Source organism: Euprymna scolopes, chromosome 13 (assembly GCF_053919585.1).
Source record: "Euprymna scolopes isolate OS-2025 chromosome 13, ASM5391958v1, whole genome shotgun sequence".
In the NCBI taxonomy this organism is placed as follows: domain Eukaryota; kingdom Metazoa; phylum Mollusca; class Cephalopoda; order Sepiida; family Sepiolidae; genus Euprymna; species Euprymna scolopes.
The window spans coordinates 60,517,433-60,530,738 of NC_136494.1; the positions used below are offsets into that span (position 1 = coordinate 60,517,433).

The 13,306-nt window shown below is 31.0% G+C and overlaps 1 protein-coding gene across 1 annotated transcript in view; it reads right to left on the bottom strand.

Moving 5' to 3' along the window:
- LOC145292271 (protein lev-9-like) overlaps positions 1-13,306 on the bottom strand; it is a 1,243,866-nt gene that overhangs the window by 1,128,467 nt on the left and 102,093 nt on the right. The window lies entirely within an intron of this gene.

Consider the following 13,306-nt stretch of genomic DNA (forward strand, 5'->3'; position numbering starts at 1 on the left):
TATATATATATATATATATAATTTTCCGATTCCCTCGCAATTTATGATTTTTTTAAAATTATATTTCAACTAATTATCTATCTCTATAATATCTCCGTGTGTTTTCCACAGTACATGTAAAGAGAAAAACTCTTTAGACATAATCAAATACAAGATTATATAATATTGAAATTAAATGAGAAATAAAATAAAACTGGGCATTGTGGGAGTAAGTTTAGAAGTCTAGTTCATTTTTTGTAAAATTAAATTAGGAGGAAGCATAAATACTAAAGTCAAAGTATTGAATTTTGAATATTTTGAACATGAGATCTTGGTGCATCGATAAAATTAAATAACTAGGGTTATCCCCCTTTAAACATGGTAAATTGAGAATCGATATCGAAGAGAGAAATAAAGGAAAATAGAATTTGAATGATTACACAATAATAAAATTATAAACCTTTTTTAAATTTTTAATTCTTGACTTAACACGTATGGAATGTAGATTTATTTTTAATTGAATAATAACAAATGTTTGTTGAATTAATTTTTTAATAAACCACCTTCTCACGAAATAAAGTATTAAGTAAAATTAAATAAAAAATCCTAGATTAAAACAAGATACGAATGTTTTTGAGATTAAATAAAACATACTTAAGGCATATTAATTTAATCGAGGATTTGAAGGTGTCCTCCAGTAATTTGAAAATGAACTAATTAAATAAATATTTTCATTAAGAAGTGTTTTAATGCGGTTAGAAACACGGAGGTTATATAGAGATAGATAATTAAAATATATAGATAGATAATTAGTTAAAAATAAATCTAAAACAAAACGAAAATAGGGCGATTTATAAATTCAAGGGCAATCGGAAAATTATTAAGCAAGAGAAGAGGAGGAAGGCTCAACTGCTTGGTACGTAAACAACAAATCGAAATATGTTCAATTATGTGTTAATCAGTGTGTTCCACCGTCTGATGAGATGCACTGCTAGAATATTTTAGAATAATATAAAGTTTGAAATTGTCCGAATAGTGTCGGAGCAAATGTAACATTCCGAAAAATACAAGATATGATGCTATGATTTTTTGTTGTCTTGTTTTTATGAAAAGTTTATATGAATGCTTGATTAAAGAAGCTGATAATCATGAAGCCTGATATTTGAGTTAATTTAGTTTGGCTTAATTTTTTTATTGGTATATGAACATTGTCAATTGCTGATATATTTTTATATTATAATATATTATATTTTTGGTTAAAAATATTCAATAGGAATATATATATATATATATGTGTGTGTGTGTATACATACATACATACATATATATATATATATATATATATAATTTTACAAAATGTCATCTAAAAATGATAAATTAGGGTTCAAACTATAGAGACAAGAACCAAGACGAAAACTACTACCTTACGTTCAGTTTTAATTATAAATCCATTATCTACATTTGTCAACTATATTTTTGTTCAAACAATGAAGAGATATAAAAATATATCATTGAAAATTAGATATTATTAAGGATAAAAATAAAAAAAATATATATTTGCTATATGTACAACTATAAAGTATTATATAAATGATAAATACGGGGCTTATACAAATGGTAAACCAGAAGATCACAACAACATTTAAATAATAAGACATTTTTTCTTGCTCTCTTAAATATAGACATTGATAGAAACCTGATACGCAAAAAATAATTTTAAAGTTCTCTTTGTTCTGTCTTAGGTGACCGTGTAATAAAATTATATTTCTTCGTGCTGAATAGAATCAGAAATAAAAGCCAACCTCTCTCCGTAAAAAAGAAAATCCTTAATACATGGCAACTATCCCATTCGGCCTTTGTGTTTGCATAACAATATGTGTGTATGCTTTTAATGTGATCGTCTTCCTATCAATACAAATTCACGTCTTTCTGTATCACTTCTAAATGTAGTTCTGTCGAGCCAACAATGGTCGCCTTTGTTGGATGTCTATATTTACGCGCGAAAACGTGCGGCTGATTTCGACTCACCTAATGTGTTTAACTTTTAATATGAATACACGAGTACATAAATCTTTCATTATTTAACCTTGTGAGCAAACTCCTTTGTATTAGTGTTATAATTTGTTTCTCTGGTATTTTTTCTAGAAGTCTTACCGAAAAATCTCGGCATATACTTCGTATGCATTCAAACGAAACAATATATAACGTTTCTACGTAGTTTGTAGAAGGTGAAAGCGTTTTTAAAATATTATTACATTTTCACCTCAAACAAAGCACATTTCCACTTTGATGTAAGGGGCTAATATCAGGGACATAAGTTGCAGGGGTACCATGTAGGGAGTTTAGCAATAAGATGTCTGTTCACATTACACTTGAATTTCTGCATGTCAGCACAGTTGAAGAAGCATGAAACCGGAATAGAATTCCAAAGTCCTGTAGTTCTGCAGAAGAAGCTATTAGAGTAAAAGGCTTTCTTACATTTAGTGATCACGACTTTGTCGGGTGGGATTTCGCTGCTTGTCGGGTTTGTCGAGAGTATTTTCTCGAGGAAGTACAAGGGCTTGTAGTTCGTCAGAGCATCCACAATTGAAATACTTGTAAAACAGACAGAGGGATGAAACATTTTGTCGATGGGACGGAGACTGAATCTTAGATGACAGTTCTGTACCGATTATGTTCGCGAATCTCTTTTGGACCCTGTCCAGGAGCGCGAGACTAGTAGCAGAGGCATTAACCCAAATTTGACAGCAGTACTCCATACATGGGCGAGTGGTGGGTTTGTAGAGGTACAGGATATTTTCAGGCGTAAGTAATTTTCTAGCACGGTAGAGAGTACAAAGTGTTAAGATGTAAGATCGTTTACAAATACTGTTATTCGAATTGTAACGTTATACGAAACGTATGTATTAATACGGAATAAACTAAAAATGCATGTATATAAACTATTAAGTAATGTTGACAATTTTTACTAGAGAAACTAAATAGTTTTAAGAATAAAGTTTTATGTAAAAATACGGAAGGTGTTTACGGTATCTTTTTATTACTTTGCTAGGCTAAGGTACAATATAGTTAAAAACAACAATCCGTATTCACATATTTACCTTTAAAATAAATAAAACCGTTAATATAAATAAAAATTAAAAATTAATTATAAAATAAGTTTCTTAAGAAGGGTGCTGGTCTCGTATTTTATTTTACTTTAAGCCCTTTTACATAAAACTTTATTCACTTTTTTTTCATTTCTATATTTGGGAATATTTACTTTTACCGGTAGAACCCTTGATCGATCTAATAGAGAGATTTTACAGTAATATTGTGTGTCTGTATGTTGGTCTCTTATAGACTTTATCACAGCAAGTTTGGCATAGCGGATGCAAATTGTTGCTAGTAGGAAGCTTCAATAGTTATATCAGAAAATATAATTACTGTAGCTACCTAGTTTAAGCCGTATTTAGACTATCAGACTTTTCGAATATTTTAATGGTTTTTCTTTCTTGGAGAGTTACAGTTGTGCGGCCGCAAACACTTTTCGACGTTTGTGCTATAATGAAGCCATGATCAATAGTGCTGATTTGCTTCCTGCTGCTATAAATCCACCCGACTAATCCTCAAACTGCAAGTGCCATTTTGCTGACGTTAAGCTCTGTAAATGAGATATCACCATGATCCTTCCACATGCATGATCCGGTACTTACCAAATTGATGACGATTTGTGAATATCAGATGATATATGTGAGAATACCTAGAAAAACATCCCTTTAAAAAGTTAATGTCAGCAATAGTATATGCAGTTGGCAGATGAGCCCAACCATGGTCCAACAGATTAGTTTACCACTGCTATTTATACGACTAAAACTACCATTTATTATTATTATTATTATTATTATTATTATTATTATTATTATTATTATTATTATTATTATTATTATTATCATTATTATTATCAATAATAATAATAATAATAATAATAATAATAATAATAATAATAATATACAGTGCTTTTCTATGTTTTAGTCGTTGGTCTCCCTGTTTGTAAAGCATTCTAAACCGACAAACATCTACTATAACCACTGCCAATAATTTAACTTAGTAATCTGCGGCTTAAACAAAACGAACATTCCACGAGCAAAGATTTGCCTAGAACGGCCCGTCTGTAGAACACGTTATAGAAGGGCTGTTTTTAGTTGAATATAACACGACCGTTTTTAAGTCTAATGTAAAGAAGTTATTATTGAGCCACCATCTTTAATAATCAAATGCTACCATATCATCACGATATTATTTTATTAACCATCTGGCATTCATTAACCCTTATCCTGTGCATTAATAATATATGTTAGATGAATATATATTAATAATATGTATAATATTACAAGTCTTGGCATGTCAAATGTGTTGTATAAGAGTAGTCAATAATATACTTCTACTAATACAACTATTACTATTACAACTATTAATAAAACAAATATAATAACTAGACAGACACGCGAAATTTTCACAGAATTAGAAATATATTTAATAAGCAATTCATCTCATCTCCGTCGTCTTTCAGGACGCATCACCACTGAATCTACACGACTTCTTCAGTTCACGCGATCTCGCATGCTAATTTGCAGGTCTCAAACACTTTCCAATCCTGTGTACTGTACCAGGTATATCGATGTAGGTCATTCTTTTTCTACCACGGTTTGGGTGTCCATCTGTTGGTACCCAAAGAACTAGCTTGCTAGCTTCCTCTTCACTGTGTCCAGCTATTCTCATCCATCTCTGCTGACAAACAAATTGTTTTTGATAAAGCTATTTTTTTTGTCTGGATAGCACCACAAATATTATTTTAGTCGGAAACCTAACAACACGCAGAAAATATGATTTTATTTAAATTTCTATGAAAATAGTGTCCATGGTAAATCTAGAACCGACCCAAATGAGATAAAATATTAAGTGATAATAAATATTCAGAAATTAGTATGGTGCTACATAGTTCAATAAAAAAAATTAAAAGATCATATTGTAATAGATGATCGTCGGTTTACTCTTTTAATTCAATGCGAGATTTTGTTCGGTTTCTTTCGAACGTTCCCTTTTTACGTTACCTTACGATGGCAGTTCTTTAATGAAGAATAACAGCATGTAGAAATAATTATGAGTTTATTTCTCACACATTACAACAGTTATCTTGTATTATTAAAATGATATTTAAAAAAACGCGGCCACAGCAAAATCACGTCACATATTCTTTTCTAAGGTTGTCTTATTGGATTTTTAAAGCCAACTTTCGTGAATCTGTCCATTTTTGAACCAGCTTGACCATCAAAACTTGTATTTGTATTTTCGTAAAATGTAACGTACATACTAACAAAGAAAAACACAAGCCGAAAGAGTGTGTAGATAATAACATTGATAAGTTAGAAGAGTGATGAATTGATTTTCACTTACATGTATCAATTTTCTTTTCCTCTCCAAGAGCTAAAACTAACAGACTATTTCCCATCCCTTCTTGATCATACCTCGTACATATTGGACAGAATTAGTATATCGATTTTGCCTCTTCTTCTAGCGCGCTTATTTCGTTATGATCAAAATCCGTTAAAGGTAGCCATTTTGCCGTCTCCAAACCGGCAATTATTTAGCTTTCCCCTGACGAGACATATGGCTATTTCGTTTCCTATCAAACGACGAGATCTCGGAAATAGAGTCCTTGTGACAATTACATCCTTTCACTATCTGCCGATTCAAGGACTCTTGAGTAACGAAAAAGTCATCGAGGAAGAAATCGCAGAACCAGCGGAACACTTGTAGTTGAACTGCGCTCTCGTATAGTCCTTAGCCCGGAATGAATAGGCATCGTTAGGAAAAGAACAGCCATTCCATCCCATCTTCTCCGACTGTGCAAGAAAATATGCCTTCTGTTCATTCAACCGATTGTTCTACTAAAGTTTGGATGTTTGATTTATCTGGATTGTCGACACTACAGCATAGCAACATTTTCGCAAGCATACAATTTTGAAATGATATACATTGGATGACAAATTTATATTAAAAATTCGAGTATGATTAGGTAACGCATACCGGGAACCGTCGCGTTGTAATCTCAGTCGACAACGAGAGAAGGAATAAATAAGAACTTCAACTGTCTTTTTTGTACACCCTTTATTTTCGACTTCTCTTGTTACCGCTGTGGCGCCCTTGACGTGATCATCATCTAGAACGTCATTTATGTCTCTTACATGATCTCGAACGTTATTTACGTCTCTAAAGTGATCGGTAACTTCATTTCGCATTTACAATTGCACATAAAAAATACAGATCAACGGTAAAGGTAACATTATATAATATTCAGAAAATAATTGGATAAAATTGTGTCTGCTATATATTCTGTTTGACGTTTATTCTCGAAATTTTCCTCGGTAAACATCATATCCACAATTTTTAATCTGATTAGATGGAGAGCTTGCATTGTGATTACTCTTATAAGTGAGCATGGGCTACATATATACACATAAAATTATCAGAAGTAAAAATTACGTCCAATATTAACGAATATTTTCAAGGTAACTATCAAAGACCAAATATCATTATTAAATGAATCGTATCGCTTCATTGGCTACAAAATTAATCACTTACGGAGTTCCTATGAGTAAAAGAAAAAACATTATCGCCAATAGTTTATTTTTTTACATTTTTTTTTTATCGAGATATCTAAAAATTAAAACACCTAATGGCTGATAAATTGATCAAATTTAGTGATAATTGGTACAGTGATCTTTACGCAGGCTGTTTACAATGAATAACAAACTAAATAAAAATTACAACCTCCGAACTATTTCGTTCATTTTCTTTTAAAACGAAATTATATTAGAAACTTATGAGACGTCAGTCTCCGACAATGGAATATTTTCTAAGGATTTTGTAAACAGAGAAATAATGGTTCGGTATCAAATATACTTTTTTTACACAAAATATATTTGATTTATAACAGCATGAATTAATATATACTACTGTTACCTTCGTAAGACCATCTCTGCAGGACGTCCATGGAGAGAACTATTCCAGGAGAACTGCATAAAAGATTTTCATATACCGGTGTCAAATCCCATAAGGTACAGCCTAACATGGACGTCGTCTCGACCCAATTGATAAACAAAGCCGAAATTATAAAAGTTTCTATCGTCCTTAATACTTCGGTAGCAACATAGACTCAGTTTGAAGCACATATTCGAATCTTGTAGGAGTCGTTTTTCACTTTGTAGTATACTAATTTAGTTATATTGTACAAAAAGCAGGTGAATGCTTAACGTATATTATCATGAAAACCAACTATTTTTTTAAAAACACACATATATATGTGTATATGCGTGTGTTGAATATTTATGTCCGAATAGCACACATATTTGTCTGTAGGTATTTAATAATTATTAGAGTAAATATATATATATATATATATGTATATATATGTATATATATATGTATATATATGTATATATAAATATATATATATATATGCATATATATATGCATATATAAATATATGTATGTATATATATGTATATATAAATATATGTATGTATATATATATATATATATATATATATATATATATATAAATCTATATATCTGTGCACGTGAATATGTCTGTGTGTCTGTCTGCCCCTCTGTGTACATTCACTAGCAAATAACTGTCAATTTTCGGTCTATAAACTCGAGATCTGACATATGGGTTATTGAGATTTGGAAAAATTTTTGTATTCAGTATTCGGACAGAAATGTGGCTCTTAAAGGGTCAAAGTTTCACGATTTGACCTTTAAGAACTCTACCAAACCCCTCCGCCAATTTTGGGTATAAACACGTGAAATTTTAGATATATAGTAATTGGACATGGACCTAACTTTATAATCGGATTTTAGCCCAAAATAATAAATTTTAAGGGGTCATAATTGGGGTCAAAGTGCGGCCTCTACCAAATTACTCAGCCAATATTTTGTCTAAACATTTGACATTTTACATGAAGTGAATTCAGACATAGGAAAAGCATTTTAATTAGATTTTTAATGAACATTTTGGTTTCCAAGGGGTCTAAGTTCAAAAGATGTGACCTTTGCGGTTTCTAGCAAACTATTAAGCAAATTTTGGATCTAAACATTTGAAATTTTACATAAATGTCATTCAGACTTTCAGCAAACTGTTTAATCAGTTTTTTTAGCGAAAACATGGCTGCCAAGAGGTCAAAGTTGGAAGAGTTGACCATTGGAGATTCTACAAAACTCCTCCGCCTATTTGGGTTTTTGGTCTAAACACTTGAAATTTTAGATGTATGTTACTTGGATATAGGTAAGATATTTTAATTTTATTTGAGCCCAAAACAATAAATGTTAAGGGGTCAAAACTGGGATCAAAGTAAAAAAAAAAATGACCGCTCCGGTCTTTAGCATATTTTCTCTATGGTAGTTAAGGAAGCTTATTATATAGAAAGGCATTACCATACATATGCACACTTTTTAATACATATACGTGCATATCAATTTATTAACAGTACATAGGACCCGAGCAAAGCCGGGCTAAATATGTATGTATATATATTTATATATATAAGTATATATATATAAGTATATATATATATATAAGTATATATATATATATATATATATATATATATATATATATAAACATTTACAGGCAAATTACTTACTGTGTCATAACTATTCAGTGTGCTTAACATAACAGCCAGGAATCGAACTTAACAGTCTAATTGATAATCGTAAGTTGTACTTATTCGTCATGAGATCGGCGCTTGTAAATAATATCTCCAACGCTTTATGACAGAATTCATTAGAAAGCAGCAGGCGGCACATTGTAACCGTGCTGTAATCAATTAGAGAGGTTTACTTGTATATTTATATGCTTATTTATAACAATTCGTTCTTAATTATGAATCTCCTTGTATGTCTAAATTAACAATAGAGGAGACACACATTGATGAGAAAACAGTTACATTCAAAATTTCAAACATTTATTACAACTTACCATTTATTTCGTTCAATATTTTAAAATTTCTAATTATTGTATGCACTTGTTTTGTTATGAAAAAAGCAGTTGGATATTATGATGTCAATACTGATTTCTATCGCATTGAATCGTCAAAACATGATATTCTCACTTTAAAAAAAGTGAATTGGGTACGATTACATAAAGCCGAAAATTTTAAAGAATACTTGCAACATGTGATATGCTATTGAAGCCACTTTTTATTATATAGACGAGTCATTCCGGCTTTATTTTACATATTGACATACCGTTTCTATGTTGTGTTTACCAACACTTAGAATTTATTATGTAGTAATTTATGTATTTTTTTCAATAGGTAATGTTGAAATAATGTAAATTATTAGTTTTAGTATAAATGATACAAGGAACCAATTAAATAACTCGAATATATAAATAGTATAAATAACCAGAAATATTTAATTGTTACAACAAACATTAATTACATAAAATTAAGCAAATATATTAGTGAGCACAAGTTATGTGTGTACAAACATATATAAATATAAAGTTAATATAACCAGGATCATAGTATTGTATTAGAAAACGTGTGTGTTTGTATAGACTTGTATTTTTATATAAGTATTTACACCAAATAATTGTTGGGTTAAATGCCAATAAACGTTAAGCTTATACTAGAAAGAATCAACAAGCATATATATATATATATATATATATATATATATATATATATATATATATATATATAATTGTTCTCACAGAAATAGGCGTCATTTATTACAGAAAACATGGTAAGGTTTCCTGATGTTAATTAACCAATTACATAACAAAGTTTATTTCATATTAAAGTGGAGGGGGAGTAAAATAAAATTAAGTTAGAATAACATAATTTAAAAATACAAATATAATACAATAGCATGACTACTTATGAGCATTCTATAATTATCACAATAAAAATGCATAGAATATAATAAATAAATTAATTAATTAATTAACATTGAAATCTTAAAGAGAGGTCATTGGGTATATTTCTAACAGAGAATGACATCTCTTGCAATAAAGTTTCAACGCGCTAAATAAATAAAAAAAAATTCTTTGATAGAAAGAAAAAAGTTCATCAAATCTTGCTAAATTATATCAGACAATAGGTGTTTGTTTTAACATAGTAATGTTTCTAATATAAATATTTATTCATTGTAATATTTAAGTAAAAGCTTAGCATCTCTTATGTTCATACGGAACAATTAACACAGAAAAACGTAAATACAATTTAAGAATATAGAGTTGGTTTTAAATAAAAAAAACAGATGCACTCATGGTAGATTTAATCTTAGTTAATATTATTTAGACAATAAATATTAGCTGTTTATAAACAAAATAAATTAATAAGTTATTCTATAATAGATTTTTAGTGTTGGTTAACACGATATCGAAACGTTAAATAACGTTTATGTGATCATGCCCAATTATTTTTCTTTTCTTTTTAACGTTAAAACATTCACTATTTCCAATCGGCCAACGCAGAAAAAGTTAGTATTGATATAATAATAACCATTGCATAACCCCCGAATAGTATCCGTACGCTCAGAGAGAAGTAAACGATGATTTAAAGAGTCGAAAGCTTTACAATTACCAGAAAGACAATGCCTGCAGTGTCGCCCTTGTCCATGATTTTTGTCAGCGACTACTGCATGACAAGAACGTTCGTTAGACAAAACCACTTCGGTACGAAGTCGTGTTAGGATTGAGAAGTTGGGGCATCGTCGCTCTTTTCAGCAACATTTCCATGACTCCGCAGACAATCAAGGTGAGCGAAACAGGGCGGTAGTTTAGAGGGTCTTCTCTGATACCCTTCATGAAGATGAGGCAGATTGTAATAGCACGCCGGTCATTGGGAAAAATGCCGATAGTCAGAGACAGGTTAAAAAGGCACGTAAAGCGGAGTAGAGATGAAAACAGCGAGTTCCTGGAGAATTCGGAGTGGACACTGTCAGAGCCAGGATTCTGTGCTGCATCAAGTGATCTGAGGACTCGCTCAACGTCTACCCTGTCAAACTCGATTTGCGGCATATATGGAGCGTCGCGGTCACACATTGGCGAGTTTCTGCCATCATCTATACGGGAGATAGTTGAGAAAGTTGCTGGCAGAACGGCAAAGTGTTCAGTATGGTATTCAACAGTCGCTTGGTGTATCTTCAACCTAACGATTTGGTTGCTTAGGAGGGCATTAGGTTCGACACACGCAAATAACGCTTTTCGCTGCCTTCTGTATTGTGCGTAGGCGGCATCCGATTTGTGGTTAATATACCACAAATATATAAGCTACATCCCATAGCGTTCTCCCTGCATTCATCTTTTTTCATCACTTACGGTTTGATTTGGACACGCCACGGATTCTTTAGAGGTAAAGTAATTTCTGTGACCTAGGCAAATGCATGCTTTAACGCTGTCCAGATGTCTTCGACGGAGGTTAATGAGCTCATGGCACGCCAATTAATTGTGTTTAAAGCGCCGGGAAAAACTGTTATATTGGTGGCTGAGAACACGCGTCGCGGCAGGCTTGATGGTTGACGAAAGAGGAGATGAGCATGCTGAAATTCAAGACAGATTATCCCTTAACTCTGAAGACAGTATAGAGGTGACGTTTTAGACAGGTCGAAGATATTTCGTAAAAACCGGATCAAGAATCGACAGTCGATTTACACCACGAAAACAGGTGAGGGAATTTGAATGCTGGAACAGGAAGCAATTTTCCGACACCTCCCAAAGACTTTGGTCGAAGGCGGTTGCTTGTGGCATATATGGTATGGTAACTGACACAATTTTGAGAGCAATAAAATAAACGATGCTAAGACAGTTTTCATGCGTTCGGGAAGTTAATTCTATGGGAAATCGATAGACGGCTAGTATGGGAGAGCATAATAGTTTATCGTCCGGCAGGCATCACCGCTGCTAACAATGCCAGTAGTATCCTGTTACTCATGCACCGCTCTTTTGGTCTTCTAACTCACTCCATTTTTCTTTCCGCTGTAAACTTCCATGGTCCTCCGATTATCGAATACAGCATTTAGGCCACGTTCCCCTATTACATGAAGGACGTTCAGCGCCTAGGGACGAGAATGATGGCTGACCTCAGAGTTCTATCTAATGAGCAAAGTTTAAGTGCTCTTAATCAATTGACGGTGTGGTCTAGGCCGGGACATGCCATTCACTAATGCCCCCGATCGCAAATTCCATGAACATGTGAAAAGAACCTACTTTCGACGGTTCCGGAAGCTTCGACGCGAAGAAGCGTTCTCGGTTCGAGTGGCATCTCCGTGGAATAAGCTATCCGATCAAATCGTAAATCAACCTACACTACGAGGCTTCTAGGCAGCCTTGGACAGACGTTGATCGGACCTCCATGGTTTCCCCCTGTATAGTTTTCTTTTTGTACATAGTTTACTAAATTCTTACTGATTTTTCCTATTGTAAATGGCAATCGCTTGTGTGTTTGTTGTTTGTAAATTAAATGAATGAATGAACCGTTTGCTCATTTATTACGTAACAGGTACTATAAAAATGGAAATTTATATATATATTGAAATAAAAAAATGCTAAAATAAATGAAATCTTTGATTTTGGAATATAGCTGTTTTATCATCCATATATATATATATATATATATATATATATATATATATATATATATACATGCTTATATATATACATATATATAAATATATATACACGTATAAATATATAAATATACATACATATACACATACATATAAATAAATATACATACATGTATATAAATATATATATATACATATATATAAATATATATATACATATATAAATATATATATATAAATATATATATATAAAAATATTAGTATATTTATAAATATATATATATAAATATATATATATAAATCTATATGAATATATATATATAAATATATATATATATAAATATATATATATAAATATATATATACATATATACATATATATGAATATATATATACATATATATAAATATATATATGCATATATAAATATAAATACATATATATCAATATATATACATATACATAAATATATATACTCACATATATATACATATATATATATATAAATATATATAAACATATATATAACTATATATACACATATATAATATATACATAGACACACACATATATATTATATATATATATATATATATATATATATTAGAAAAATTTAATTTTATAGATAATGCCTTCATGTTTTATTTTTAGTAATTAAGTCGTCTCTCATATTCATGCCCATGAGCTCAACAGAAAATATGTTTTCAAT